Consider the following 14,024-nt stretch of genomic DNA (forward strand, 5'->3'; position numbering starts at 1 on the left):
TTTGTCAGTCTGTCTCCCTTAAAACACACACACACATGTACACATACACACACTTTCATTTTCTCCATCACCTCCAATATCCCCCCTTCCTGATTCCTTCCTTCCTACAAGAGCTTTGACTGAAAAGTGCTGTAGTAACATTTACACACAGCTCTGCGGGTTACACACTGCTGCATCCCATCTCGCTCTCTGCTGTGGGTCAGTACTCAGGGTTTACACAGGGGGCTAAGGTGTTAATGCTACATGCTTTAAAGAAGTACAAGATGTCTTCACTTCACTTCTAACAGGCACCCTGGGTAAAAGCTGGAACTAATCTGAGGTGTGTGTGTGTGTGTGTGAGTGTGAGTATTCAAAGCAGAGAAATGCAAATGTAAGTAGGTAAAGTTCAGAGGTGCTCTCACAGCTTAATAGTAAATATTGCTGACATTATTTCTGTAGTGTTGAGGTTTCTCACTCCTTTCACAAAAGAAATTCCCTTCCTTGCTTTCTCTGGGATTCTATTCTGTGCTGCTTTAGTACAAACAAGGCCAATTATTCTGCACCGTGAGCATGCAGGGACACTGGAATAGCGCAGGTTGCTGTTTAGTTTACCATTAATGTTTTAATAGTGTTTCTCAGAAGATATTGCATGAATCTCAAATGTAAATACTTCTACTTCTACTTCTACATTATCAGTACGGACGTTTATGATTAAGCGTCTACCTTCTATATATAGTATCCATTTTAATTTAATTTACTTTGTCTATCATACTTTGTTCTTTACCTTACTTTTTTCTGCTCTTTCCTCCGCTCCAGTGATCTTTATTTCTTTCATGAGCAGAACCGCCTCGTTATCTGTTTTTATGCATGCGGAGCAATCTTTTAAAACCCAAGTGATTATGTGCATATGATCAACTTGGTGAGAATGTAAAGATGTGCATAGATATATTTCACAATTTCATCTTTGGCCTGAAGTGACAAGGTATATTATGCTTTTGACATTAATATCAGCCAGCAAAAATAAGATCGTTGCACTTTTAGTTCAGTAAAAGTTGGCTTAGGTCATAGCACTGGGAATGAATGAAAACACATTTGCGAGCAAATCAATTTTTATAACCTTTGCTTGTTTATTAGATATTGCGAGGCAAATGCAATAAAGTGGCCAGAGCCAATGTTCTATGCCATGAGGGGTTGTGGAACAATTCCAAACAGTAATGTCACCTCTACAGACCAGTGCTGTGTTTACGAGTGAATATGTTTGATTAAACCCATACAGTACTGGAAATGACAAAATGCCTGTTTTTGTGCAGTGCTCTTTTTGCAGGGATGGAAGCAGACATACACATGCACCCTCTACTCTAAACACACATGCACATTAACAATCTCACACACACACACACACACACACACACACACACACACACACACACACACACACACACACACACACACACACACACACACACACACACACACACATGTTGTCCTCCCATCTACAGCCAAGGGAAGTAATGAAAACAAATGGCAGAGTTCTATTCCCGCTGGGACCTGAGGAGGAACTTAGTCATCAAGCTAATTTTATTCTTGTCTGGCCCAGAGACTCCATTTCCTCTGGGTGTTTTTACAAACGCCGGGCTGCACCACGCCATCGGCCAGTGATGGATATGAGGGCCTGATGGCCGGATGGCAGATGCTGGCCCTGTAACTCAAGCTCCAAACACTCGCTGATGACCCCCCTTGCACCCCGTGCGTTCCTCACTCAATGCAATGTTGTTGCTTGGGTGCGCATATGCAAACTTGTACTTTCCAAACAAACTGTACTTTAATTTTCTAGACTGAAAGATATGTACAGATTGTCTAATTTTACACGAGAAGCCTATGCATTCTCCTATGGAAGATGAAGGTAAAAAAAACTACCATACAAATAATACAGAACCAAGAATACAGTCTGCAATGGTTTTTGCTATGAGCCACTACAAAGGATTATTTCTCATCCCTGATGTCATTATGGATTTTTATATACATACATTTTTTTCTGTATTAAATTTTCTATCTGCTGCTGTATGTCATAAAAATATTTTCTGTTGTGAGAAACATGCCCGCCAAACTATAATACATTTCAGTAAGTACAGTAGATGCTGTAAAGTAGGAGCCATATATCCTAAACAAATCACAGACATAGTTGAATGTGTTATGTCATTAGTTACAGTAAGTTTGCTAATCATGTAGTTAGGTTATGACCTTTCATATTACAAAATTGTAAATACGTCTGATTACCTCCGCCTTTGCTTCCCTTGTATGTTGGGAGCAAGAATCATGTTACAGGCAGCAGCAAGTTGTAGGTTAACAGCTTAAGCAGTGAGAGCTCTCGTTTCTGCTGCAGGCTACTGAGCAGAGATTTCAAAAGGCTGCTTAAGCCTGCAACAAATTAATTCATTACATAATTTGTTACTATAGGGCAGACATATTTTTAGTGTTTCCCGTATATAAGGGGGATCTGCTGTCATAAAACCGATAATAGTCATGTATCCATTTCAAATAAAACGATAAAGCCAATGTCAACATATGTATATGGTTTAAACTTTTTTGTCTGAAAATGTTTAAGTTCACAAATGAACTTTTTATTATAAAATGGCAAGCATTTTCCCCTCTTCTTTAAAATGTAAAGTTAACAGCATTTCCCTAAGATTCTTCTAAAAGGCTCTGCAGGACAGGGAGCTCATTTCTTATAACTGTAGATTAATAATGAATGGTAAAAACTCAAATTTTGCCCAAAGTTGTGGCTCAAGAGGGAGAAGCATGTCACAATGCTTCATTGGGTTAGCTGGATTAGTTGGATCAGTTTTACATCTTTCCATTCTCGCTCGCACCAAAGTCCCATTCTGCGACATGCGCACAGCTGGGAGCAGAGGACACTTGGGACAAAGCAGAAAGAAAGCCAAATGGCCTCCTGTTAAAACTCTTCTGTTACCAGCTTGAAGCCTTCATTCCAATGCATGGATAATTTAGTGACTGTACCCTTTTAGTCTTGGCTGTGGCCCGCAACAGCAAAAAGAACCTTATTGTTGTTGATTTGTTACTATGCAACAACTTGCAGGAGAGAAGGGAAACATTAAAAAGCAATTAATATACTGGAGTGCGAAGGAAAAGAGGAGTCGCCTAGGCCTCCAGTGGGACTGGCGTCATCTGTAGCACGACTTGAAAATGCAGAAAACATGGAAAAGATGGCTTTTAGTGTGACTTCTGCTCATCCCTGCAGATGGATGACTGACGGGAGGGAGCGAGGGACAAACAAAGGCAGTTTACGATCAGCATAATCAATGTGACATCAGCACAGCAAGATAATGCGCGGGGGTTTGAGTGGAGCGGAGATGGAGCACAGTTGTTTCTTTTTAATAAAACTGTGTTTCTTTGCGATTAAAATTTCCTGATCTTTTTCCTGAAAGTTTTCCTCAGGCTTTTTCCACCCATAAAAGAAGCCTTAACATCGGTGGGATATCAGTGGCACCCACTTTAAAAGCAATCAAGTATGCATTTAAATTGCAAGCTGACAGGTTCAGCACTGGTCTTCTGTGCTTTATTGTAAAGCAGGCGCAGTTACTTCTGTTTCTCCACTTGAGTATTACCCACAACCCATCATAAAACGAGTTACCCTGGCTTGAGATTAAAGGTATCTCACCTTACTTGAATGGACCCAACATGAAACGGCAGATAAAGTAGAATTATGCTTTCTGTAAAAAGCATGCAAGCATCTTCACATATATTAGTGGCTTTCTACATGTATGGGGGAGCTCCCATCTAGGCCTTTTTGGCTCTGTTCAAAAGAGACTTATGGGAAATTTACCAGCTTTCAACACATGGACAATGGTGGGTGTGTTGCAGAGTTTTCTGAAGTACCTTGTGCTCCGAGTAATCCTCACCACAACACATGAAGAGGTTTTTCTATGATTTTTTTTTCACGTTTGTCATTGAATGGTCTATGATTACCATCAACCCCCCCCCCCTCCAACTCACACACATATAGGTGTTTACGAAACAACGTTTTGCGGGCCCTCTTACTCCCCCACTAATCATTTGGTCCAAGGCTAAGAAGAGGAGGCGGCCATCCCTTCTAGTGGGAACCACTGCAACCTTGCATACTTCTGCTATTACAATAAGTGGAAATCAATGTTGGCTGTGTTTCTCTCTGTAGTGGGCATGGATTAATACAACCAAGGTAAATGTGCTTTGCGAAAATGCAGGCCTGAAAAAAGACACATTGTGAGAAACATAGAATGGCAAACCTTGGTTTGAACACCAACGCTCTGGTAACAGAGCACAAAGAGCTGATAGTGATATTTCTTTCAAATCTGGGAACTAAACACCTAAGAAAGTGATTATTACAAGAATTGGTAACAGAATGAGACTAAACATTAATGGAAAGCCCCACAAAGGTTCATCATTATTGCAAGATTGTGCTGCAATGTACAGGTATTGTAAATAGAAATTGTCCTACAAATCTAAATCTTGAGAATTTAGTACAGATGGTAAACTAAATACTGGCATAATATGCTTTAATCATAAGAACCAACTAAGCTCATGAACAACTCTTATTTTTTCCCTCCTTCAGCTACATGATGCAACATGTGTTGGGCCTGTTCACCAAAGCCCAGGTGTCATGGTAGCTACATGATGGCTTTTTCCTGCTACAAAACCCGTTTATCATCTGAGGGGCCTGTTGGGTTTTATCTCTGCCTGGCTTACTTTGAAGCACTTGATCCTCACTTATGTCTGCCATTTGGGGCTCATTGTGTCATGGAAGAGGTCACGAAGAGGGCAGTATCGCTGGCTGCTCTTCCTCCTGCAATGCATTCATCTTAGTCTGTCTAGACTCCATATTCCTTCTGATATTAGATAGATAGATAAAGAAATAGAAAGATAGAAGGGGTGTGGGGGCAGACAGACAGTGCCAGGCAGAGCTGAATCAATTAAGGCACATCAAATCAAGAATTCATGCACACTGAAAGTGATAAATATTGGCTGAGGCGGTCAAAGCGGCCAGGGCCTTGACATAGCTTACCCCCCATCATCATCATCATCATCAGGATTGTCATCATTCTCTCTCTTTCCTATCCTCTCTTGCTGATGTTGTATGTGTTCTTTACCTAATAACGGGAACACAACATCCACAGATTTATGAACACATACGTGCACACAAATAATGTGTCAAGTGTGCTGAGTACAGTTCTGCATGAGCCAAAAACTGCAACCTGAACCCGGCCTGTACCGGTGTCTTTAAGGCCTGATTCATTTTAAGCCAAGTACTGCAGCCAAATTTGAGAGCTGAACCTGACCCAAGTCTATTTTTTGTAACATTATTATTCCAAATTCGACGATTAGCATCCTAAGCTTTTGCAACACATGGGCTACACCTCTGATTTACATATTTATGATCATAACTCTCCAGCAGCGGGTCCACCAAAAGCCATCTTCACCCCTTGTTGGAATGCTTAGCACCGAATAAAACAAAAATCATGTAAAAGGAAGATTCTGTGTAAAAAGAAAGGACACAATAAATCAGTTCAGGCCCTCAGATCCAGGCAAACTGCTGAACTCAAAGTATCACCCATTACAACATTTTTGGGAGTTATCAACCCCTTTCTTCCCCCAATCTCCGCTTACTCCTCGGGTCATCCTGGTGTCGTCAGCTGGCGTGGACATATGTCTGACACTTCCGTCTGTCTGTCTGTCTGTCTGTCTGTGTCTCTCTTCCTTGTCTGATCTCGAACCCCCCAATACTCATGTCACTGTCCCTGTCACTTCTGTTGGCCATGGCCCACGTCAACATGTAGTGACCACTTGATATGTTTGTATGGGGATTTCGGGATGAATGTTACCGTGTTTTGAGAGAGGAACATCTGGTGGGGGGAAAAGGTTACAGTATAGGGATACCACCAGAGCCCTGTGCAGAATTCCTTCCATCAGATAAATCAAGCCAGCAAGTCACAGCGAAACGGGAGGGGCAGGGGAGGGATGAGAGGGAGGGAAGGGACGTTAACTCAATCCTGCCTGAGAGGAATGGAGTGCTTTGTAGAAGATGGGCCTCTGTAAATGGCCATCTCTCTTTCGGCATGCGAGTCTCTTTCCCTACTTTCTTTAAAGGATGTTCACCCACATTACAAAAATAAAATCATATTTCTTAATTTACCCTGAGTGAACTACTGAACTTTTAATGCAAATATATATATATATATATATATATATATATATATATATATATAGTTTGGGTTTATTATCTGCCTCCACCCTGATACAATTGGTGCAAAATTTCATTTGTGGTGTTCATTGCGTTAACAAAAAAAAAAGTTCCAGTTACTGCTCAACAGTTTTCTTTGAAACTACTTTCTACGGATTCCCCAAAACTGTTGGATGTGGATCCAGTGTTAACAGGACATTGTTTCTGGAAAGAGATGTTGCTATTGAATTTTTTAATGCAATTCCATGGACCTTCACTATATTGAAGTGGAGGCAGAAATTTCAGAGATGGTCTGGGGTTGTCCAATAAATTTCCCGCTCATCTTTATAATTCTGTTGAGGGGACATTTGTTCAACTCAGTCAGGGAACCAAACCATGCCACTAAGCTGAAGGTGAGGGTGGATTGGATGAAACAGTTATGAAATGACTGGAGTATTGACTTGTTGACCTGCAGTCGTCGTAACTTCCGAAGAAAGTACAGGTGTTGTTGACATTTCTTGAAGATGCGGTAGGTGTTACTTTTAAAAGTCAGCTTGTGGTCAATAATTAGACCAAGGAATTTATACTCTTCCAGTCTTTCTATTGTCTGGCCATCTACCTGAAGAGTAGGGGGGTTGGTGGAGTTGGTGGAGTTGGTGGAGGAGCTGAAATCTATGGCCATCTCCTTGGTTTTAGAGATGTTCAGGGTTAGGTGATTATCTCTGCACCAGAGAGAGAAGTTGTCCACCACAGACTGCAGTTGCTGCCCTGAGCTGGTGGTGTCCACGATGACTGTCTCATCAGAATACTTCAGGTATACCGTGTCTGACTTCTGCAGTCATTGGTGTATAGGGTGAACAAAACTGGGGAGATCACAGAGCCTTGTGGATGGTTCTGACTGAGCTGCAGTGGCCGTTAAATCTCACCAGCTGCCGTCTGTCTGTGAAGAAGGAGAGGACCCACATAGTCAGGTGTGGGCTGACACCCAGTTTCTGCACCGTATTAAATGCACTTGAGAAGTCAATAAACATCATTGGCTAAATTGCTTTTCAGGCACCCTCCACCTTTTAAATAATACAATACAATTTGCTTTAAATGATAAATTTGAGGATTCAGGACCCCTTACTGTACTTTTCTAGAGGGAAGTCCATAAAGATTTAAATGATGACTCTCACTCTTCATCACACACTGTAGCTCTAAGAGGATCAGTCTGGAGTGTTTTTCCTTCTTCTTTTAATTAATGCACTAATATGAACTTTCAATAAAGATTAATATGACTGGGGTGGCCTCTAGCTCATCCAGTAAGAGCGTGTGCCCCATGTAGGCTGAGTCCTTTGCAGCAGCGCATGTTCGAATCCGGCCTGCTGCCCTTTGCTGCGTGTCGTCCCCCCATCTCTCTCCCCCTTTCCTGTCTATCCACTGTCAGTGTCTAATAAAGGGAAAAGCCCCAAAAATAATCTTAAAAAAAAATTAATATGACAATTTTAAATCATATATACGTAACTAATTCATTATTCTTAAACATTTCATATGATAACACTAATAAATGTCCTTTCTCAGCCCCAATGTAGGCCAATGACAAGTGTGTACAAGAACTCCTTTTTTGACTGCAGATACCAACAAGCACAGGCCATCATAATATCCCCCATCCATCTCCAACCATCCCTTCTTTCCTGTCATGTCGGGGGAGCAGAGAAGTGAGGCAGGCATGAGTAAAGCACATGTCAGGAGACGTAAGAGCTTCTGTGGTGGCCGATGAGATGAAGCTGTCAGAGGAAATGCTGTCAGCGCCAACACCCAAGTATCAAGGGCATCTCTGTGTCTTCTCCTCCTCTGTGCCTGTCCTCTGTTGCCTTGCTTAATTACACTGAATGTACGTTACTACTGCTATTGTCAGGGGCTTGACGTGGCTGCACTGTTGGCATGCATGAAGCCAAGTTTTGACACAGTGCCCTCGAGACTGCACTGTGTTGTTTATATGTGCTGTTGAAGGCTTGTGTGCAGAGGCAAGTGAGTTGAGATCAAGACAGGGGTCATGTTTGCTCTTTGTGATTTAAAATAATAAAAAATTGGTGTTTTGAGGGAGTGTGTGCACAATTGATTTACGTTTGTGTTTGTATGTCAAAGTATGTGCACTTCCCAGCATGTTGAGCACACTGTTGTCACATATAAGATATACCCCCTTGGTGTTAACTCACTCCTAAATCAATATATTCCACTCGAGTTTCAGATTGGAAGAGTCAGGTTGTGCTCAGATTTCACATAATGCTGTAAATGCACAGTTCATGCTTAATGCAAAATGCCTGCCCCGTATGTGTGTATGCATCGATACAGTCTATGGTATACATGCATAGTATTTTCAAGTGTGTGTGTGTGTGTGTAAAACCCACACAAGTGGTACATGAGGGCTGGCAGTGGACGTATACTTCACACCCCAGATTGACCAGGAAGTAGTTGACAGTTCTCAGTGCCCTGGCCTGCTGCTAATTTCTCCACTTCCTTCCTGCTAGCCTAGCTTAGCATCAATCACCTCTCTCCACTCGCAGCGCTAGTGCAAACCAATTTCCTTAATGCTGATTGCACTGTAAACCAACTCTCCTCACCCGCTCTGGCTCTTGTTCCGTTTTACTCCTTCATTCTTTCTGTCTTTCCTTCCACAGCTTCCTCTTGACTTGACAAAGCAATGATTCACCTCCTAAAAGCTGCTTAGCTGGAATAGACAACTGAAAAAGTCTGCCATAGATTCTGATTCTATTTTTAAGGGTTTCCACCTATTGCTCAGTGTATGTCAATATCTTTTAATGTTCAGCTATAAACCCAGTCTTTTTTCTTTTTCTTTTTTTAAATTTAGGAATGAGTTTTAGTTTTGAGAGTTTGTATCATACACAATCTCTAAGTCATATCCAGAAGATTTTCATTGGCATTACATGGTTTCTAAATCTGTGTACTGTAGAATGCAGAGGGCTCTGTGAACAAGTGAGAGGGGATCCTTGCTTCCCGCTGAGGCATGAGAAATTCCCTAAATGTTTCAAGTTCTGGAGTCATCATCAACTCAAGAGGAGGCTAGCTATTTCTCACCTTCACTGAATCTGTACACCCAGCCCTCATATGAGGTCAGGAACTGTGCCAGAGCATGTGTGTTTACATGTTCATGTGTGTGTGCTCATGCTTCCTTTTAACTCCAAGGCAAGAAATTGAGGTCCTCACACTGAGACGGGCAGGATTCCTCTCACTATAGCAACATAAGTGATGACCAGTAAACCAGACTGCATTTTAAATGTCTCTTAATTCTTTTAAATGTATTGTATTAGCATCATTTGGGACTTAACCACTGAAATCCTGACTGGGATTTTGTCAGTGCTGCAAGTAGACAAAAGTATTTCTTACCGTGAGAAGAGTTAGGCCTGAACACCGCAGCTATCAGCTCTCACCTCATCGTCATTCCAGCCAATTATAGGATCCAGCACAAGAATTCTCCGCCACCACACCCTTTCACAAAACATGGGCCCTCCGACCGACAGGGAGAATTAATACAGTCTATATAAAAAAAATGTATGTGCAAATATTTGATCTTCTTCCTGTTCTTTTGTTTAAATCTAAGGAGATTTTAAATACATCGATGGTTGCTCATGTCGTAATCTAACATTAACTTTGTAGCTTGTCAGCTCTCATTGACGAGAAAATTTGTGTGCAACAAATCATGGCATTCCAATGCAAACCTGCTAAAGTGTAACTAAAATGTATACAAGTGTGTAGCATTGTAACATTGTTAAACAGTTTTCCAATATTACCATATTCCTCGGACTCTGTATACGTTGGTTTGTCTGCTTTTGCGTCCTCTCTGTGTGTGTGTGTGTGTGTGTGTGTGTGTGTGTGTGTGTGTGTGTGTATGTGAAACTCTTGCAATCCAGTGGCAGGCCTTTCCCAGTGGAGAGATTGATGAAGTGCAGTGGCCCGAGGGCCAAGGGAGAAGTAGTTCCCTGCTGGGACTTCTCTCTGGCCCACTGAGCACACCACAGCCACACAGGATACATCACTCAATCTGCTGCTGACACACACACACACACGCACACACACACACACACACACACACACACACACACACACACACACACACACACACACACACACACACACACACACACACACACACACACACACACACACAGGCTCTGCGCTGGACAACATAAGGGCTGGACAGCTAGAAAGAAATTGTAGCTGCGTTTACTCTTGTCCTAATGGCTGGTACAGAGCGGTTCATGTTTCAGCCTGGCTTCAGGGCCTACCACTGACATGCTGCTACATTATGTTAGCCTGTGTTTTAGTTGGCTCTGTTTGGTATAGGGTAGTGGGATAGGAAGTGGTGGTGGTTGGGCGGGGGGTGAGGGGGGGTACAATTGAAGGCCCAGCATGAGGGCCACTCCAACACAAACAGTAGGAGGCTGATGCCTGGTGTGCCTTGCTGCACACATACTGCTGTGTTATGTGTAGTCCAAGCCACAGATGGAGCAATTTTGTCACTATGTTTGTGTGTTTTGAGTGTGTGGTGGGATTTGAAGTGTAAATGTCAACAGGTTCAGCTTCTAAAATCATCCGGGGGTATAGTCTCCATTGTATACTGTGTCTGTGCATGTCATGTATAACTGTTTAGGGGAGGGGAGGGAGGGGGGGCACAAATGCTGCACGGTGTTGGGTGGCATGCACGTCACATTGGGCTGATGGATGGCTCAGATTGCCGTGACCAGGATACCCCAGCTTCCAATGCACCGCTACTAGCATGAGCAGTGCTTGCGCAGCCACTGACACTGACTTGTCTGGGACTGCCTGGACTGGCGACATAGTCTGAGAGATTCCCGGAGAAAGCCCCTGGTGCATACACATGCTTGCATACTGACACACACAGGCATGAAAAGTGGGGGTTGGGTTGCCCTGACAAATTACCCACATCCACGGCACTCTGGTGTCTCAGCATGGGGGAAACTCGATGGCCCAGTAGGAGGTGGGTAGATAAGTGGAAGGTCAAGGAATTGAGTGGCAAGGGCACCCAAAAGCCATGCTTTCTCTATGTAAGGCAGAGGAGGAGGCATACATTTATTTTAAGTCTCTTTATCCAATCTATCATCACAACCTGTGCTCCTTGGCACAGAGACTCAGCACAGAGTATGTGAAGGTGTACATGTTTGTGTGTGTGGGCATGCGTGTGTGGAGCAGCGAAGCCTGGCGTTCCAGACTGCAGGGAGAGGATTAGGAGTCTGGAATGCAAGACACTCCTTGACCCCAGTGTGACCTTTGAGGCTAAATCCCTTGCCCATATCTGTCCCTCATGGGTCATGATCCAATTGGTAGCCCCCTTTAGAATGCTGACCTCTTATGCACCTCGTCACTCAGTCTGCTTGAAACATCTCCATTCACTGACAGTGGGGCCTAAGCCAGGCTGCTAGGATAACAACTGCAGGATTGTAGTACACAAGTTTCTCAGGGTACGAGAATAACATTTCAAAGCAGAAATTCAGAGACATTTTCGTTAATGCAAGCCTACTTAAGGAAAAAAAAAAAAACTATCACTCTTGTTCTGCCTTTCAAGTGTCCATGTACACCTAAAACATAAATGAAGCGTTTCACTTTTCCATATTTTGGAGGCCTGTACGCTTTTCCATTTGTGAGCGTGTCGACCAAGAATGACGTTAATGGAGGTGGAGAGGAACGAACACATCAGAACGGCGGGTGAGTGGCAGTGACACTGAGCAGCAGCAAAGAGCTGGGTGGCAGGCAATCAGAGGCTCTCTTTCTCTTTCACTTCAGCCCCACATGACTGACTAGAGAGATGAGAGACAGATGGGCGCCCCGCTCGCTACTGTGGCCCCCTGAATAAAATATCATACTTCTGATTTATTCATATTTTATCTGCATAGAGAAAAGCATTATTGTTTTTAGATGCCTTTCAAATAGCATCTATTGTTGATTCAGGTTGATTCATTGAATTATCTGTCTACACTTTAAACTGGTACACTTAAGTCATTGAATTACAGTCACTCAATTAATACTTTTGGTCCAAAGATGACATTTAATAAATTGTAAGCAACTCCATTTGTTTTTACAATAGCATTACACTGTACAACGATTAACCTTAATGTTCAATTGATCATACTTGTTTTGTTATTTTTAAGATTATTTTTTGGCAATTTTCTGAACTGAACCCGCAGCAAGGACTGAGCCTCTGTATATGGGAGCACGCTCCACCAGTTGAGCTAACCAGGCGCCCGATCATACTTGTTTTAAAGGAATAGTTTGACATTTAACACATTCACTGAGAGTTTGATGAGAAAATTAAAAACCACTCTGTTTGCTAAATATAATGGTACAGCTACTATTTTGTGGCTCAGACACAGTGACTTGTCTTGTCATCGTTGCAGTAAAGGCTCCAGGAAGTCACTGCACCTGGCCAGAATATGGTCCAACTCATACCTCCGTAAAACCACAAATTGTTGTTTTTACACATTTTATTTAGTATGTTTAGAGTAGTAGAGTCTCAAATACCACTTGAGCATTAAAAACCGGAAAATATATACCTTTAAAGTACATTTAGAACAGTTAAATTAACAGTAAAAAAATGTTAATCAATTGACAGCCCTATTTTTTAGGGATTAAATAAAAAATATATAACGTGTTAAGTGAGCTAGAGAGGTGGTGTTGTCGCTGTCTCTCTCTTACTCAGTCTCATTCTCTTGTAATGCTATCGTACAGTCTATCAGATTTATGTATTTGTGTAAAGTTTCTCAATTACGAATAGTAATTTTATTTCAGCTGCCTTTGTGGCATGATTCTGCAAATTGACTCATGATATATTGCATCGGAACTTGTAGTATTTTTTATATGTCGCCTATTATTTCACTGTTCAACAAAGACAAGATTTTGTGGAGCCAAAGGAATTACTCCTACTACTTTTGCTATCCACACAACACAAAGCTCACATCATGGTTACCCGCAGATGGTTGTGATGGCTCCACATTAGTTAATTCAGAAGAAGGAAGATGGTTAGAATCCACTGCCTATGTTAGGGTTATATAGAGTTAAATGAACATAAAATTGAATTAGAATGGGTGTAGAAGAAGGAGAGGATATAGATTTAGGAGGGGAGGAGAAAGTGACACAATCAGTGGTTACACGTGGCACCTGTTATGGAGTTGTGACAGCAAGCCTGGAAGTAAAGAGGCAGTAGAGAAAGAAAAGAAGTGGTAGGAGCTGGTCAATAGCCAGTAACTTTGGTTGATGTTATTAATCTAATGTCTAAATTAATAATTCACTTATGGAAGAAAATTCAAGCTAGAATTAGACTGGACCTTTCACTCTGTGTTGTCTTGACTTCATAAAACTGTGTGAGTGTGAGCCTGTTTGTGAAAATGAACACACATGATTGCGTCGTCTCCATTGTAAGGCTGGTTTTCTGTGCATCTGTCTCACAGGAGCAAATAAGCAGCTGTGAGGAGCCTGGAAGGTCCCCCAACTCTGCCCCTCACCTGTGTCACATCTGCCTGCCAGTGCCGGGGGGGGTTTTTTTTTTTTTTTTTTTTTTTTTTTTTCTTTTTTTTTTTTTTTTCTTTTTTTTTTTTTTTCTTTTCGGACCTTGGCAGGGGAGGGAACCATCGGAGCGAAAATGGTGACCACTTTGCCCCAGTTCCAGGTTTAGCTGCTGCGAATGATGACACATCAGGGAGGTGTTGACTGAAATCTCATTAAAGTAGGTTTCTCTATGGAGGCACAGGAGTTTGGAGAATGTATTTATGAACTATTTAACGCACTTTCCAGACATTTTCCATCTTGCCAATGATAA

The 14,024-nt window shown here is 42.1% G+C and overlaps 1 long non-coding RNA gene across 1 annotated transcript in view; it reads left to right on the plus strand.

Annotated features, from left to right (window-relative positions):
• Window positions 1-13,731, plus strand: part of LOC120545999 — a 51,385-nt gene extending 37,654 nt beyond the window's left edge. The window contains exon 3 of the long non-coding RNA XR_005636769.1: window positions 13,657-13,731. This is a non-coding gene — a long non-coding RNA (uncharacterized LOC120545999). The remainder of the gene's footprint in view (window positions 1-13,656) is intronic.
• Window positions 13,732-14,024: the final 293 nt, after the last annotated feature.

Source organism: Perca fluviatilis, chromosome 17 (genome assembly GCF_010015445.1).
Source record: "Perca fluviatilis chromosome 17, GENO_Pfluv_1.0, whole genome shotgun sequence".
Taxonomy (NCBI): Eukaryota; Metazoa; Chordata; class Actinopteri; order Perciformes; family Percidae; genus Perca; species Perca fluviatilis.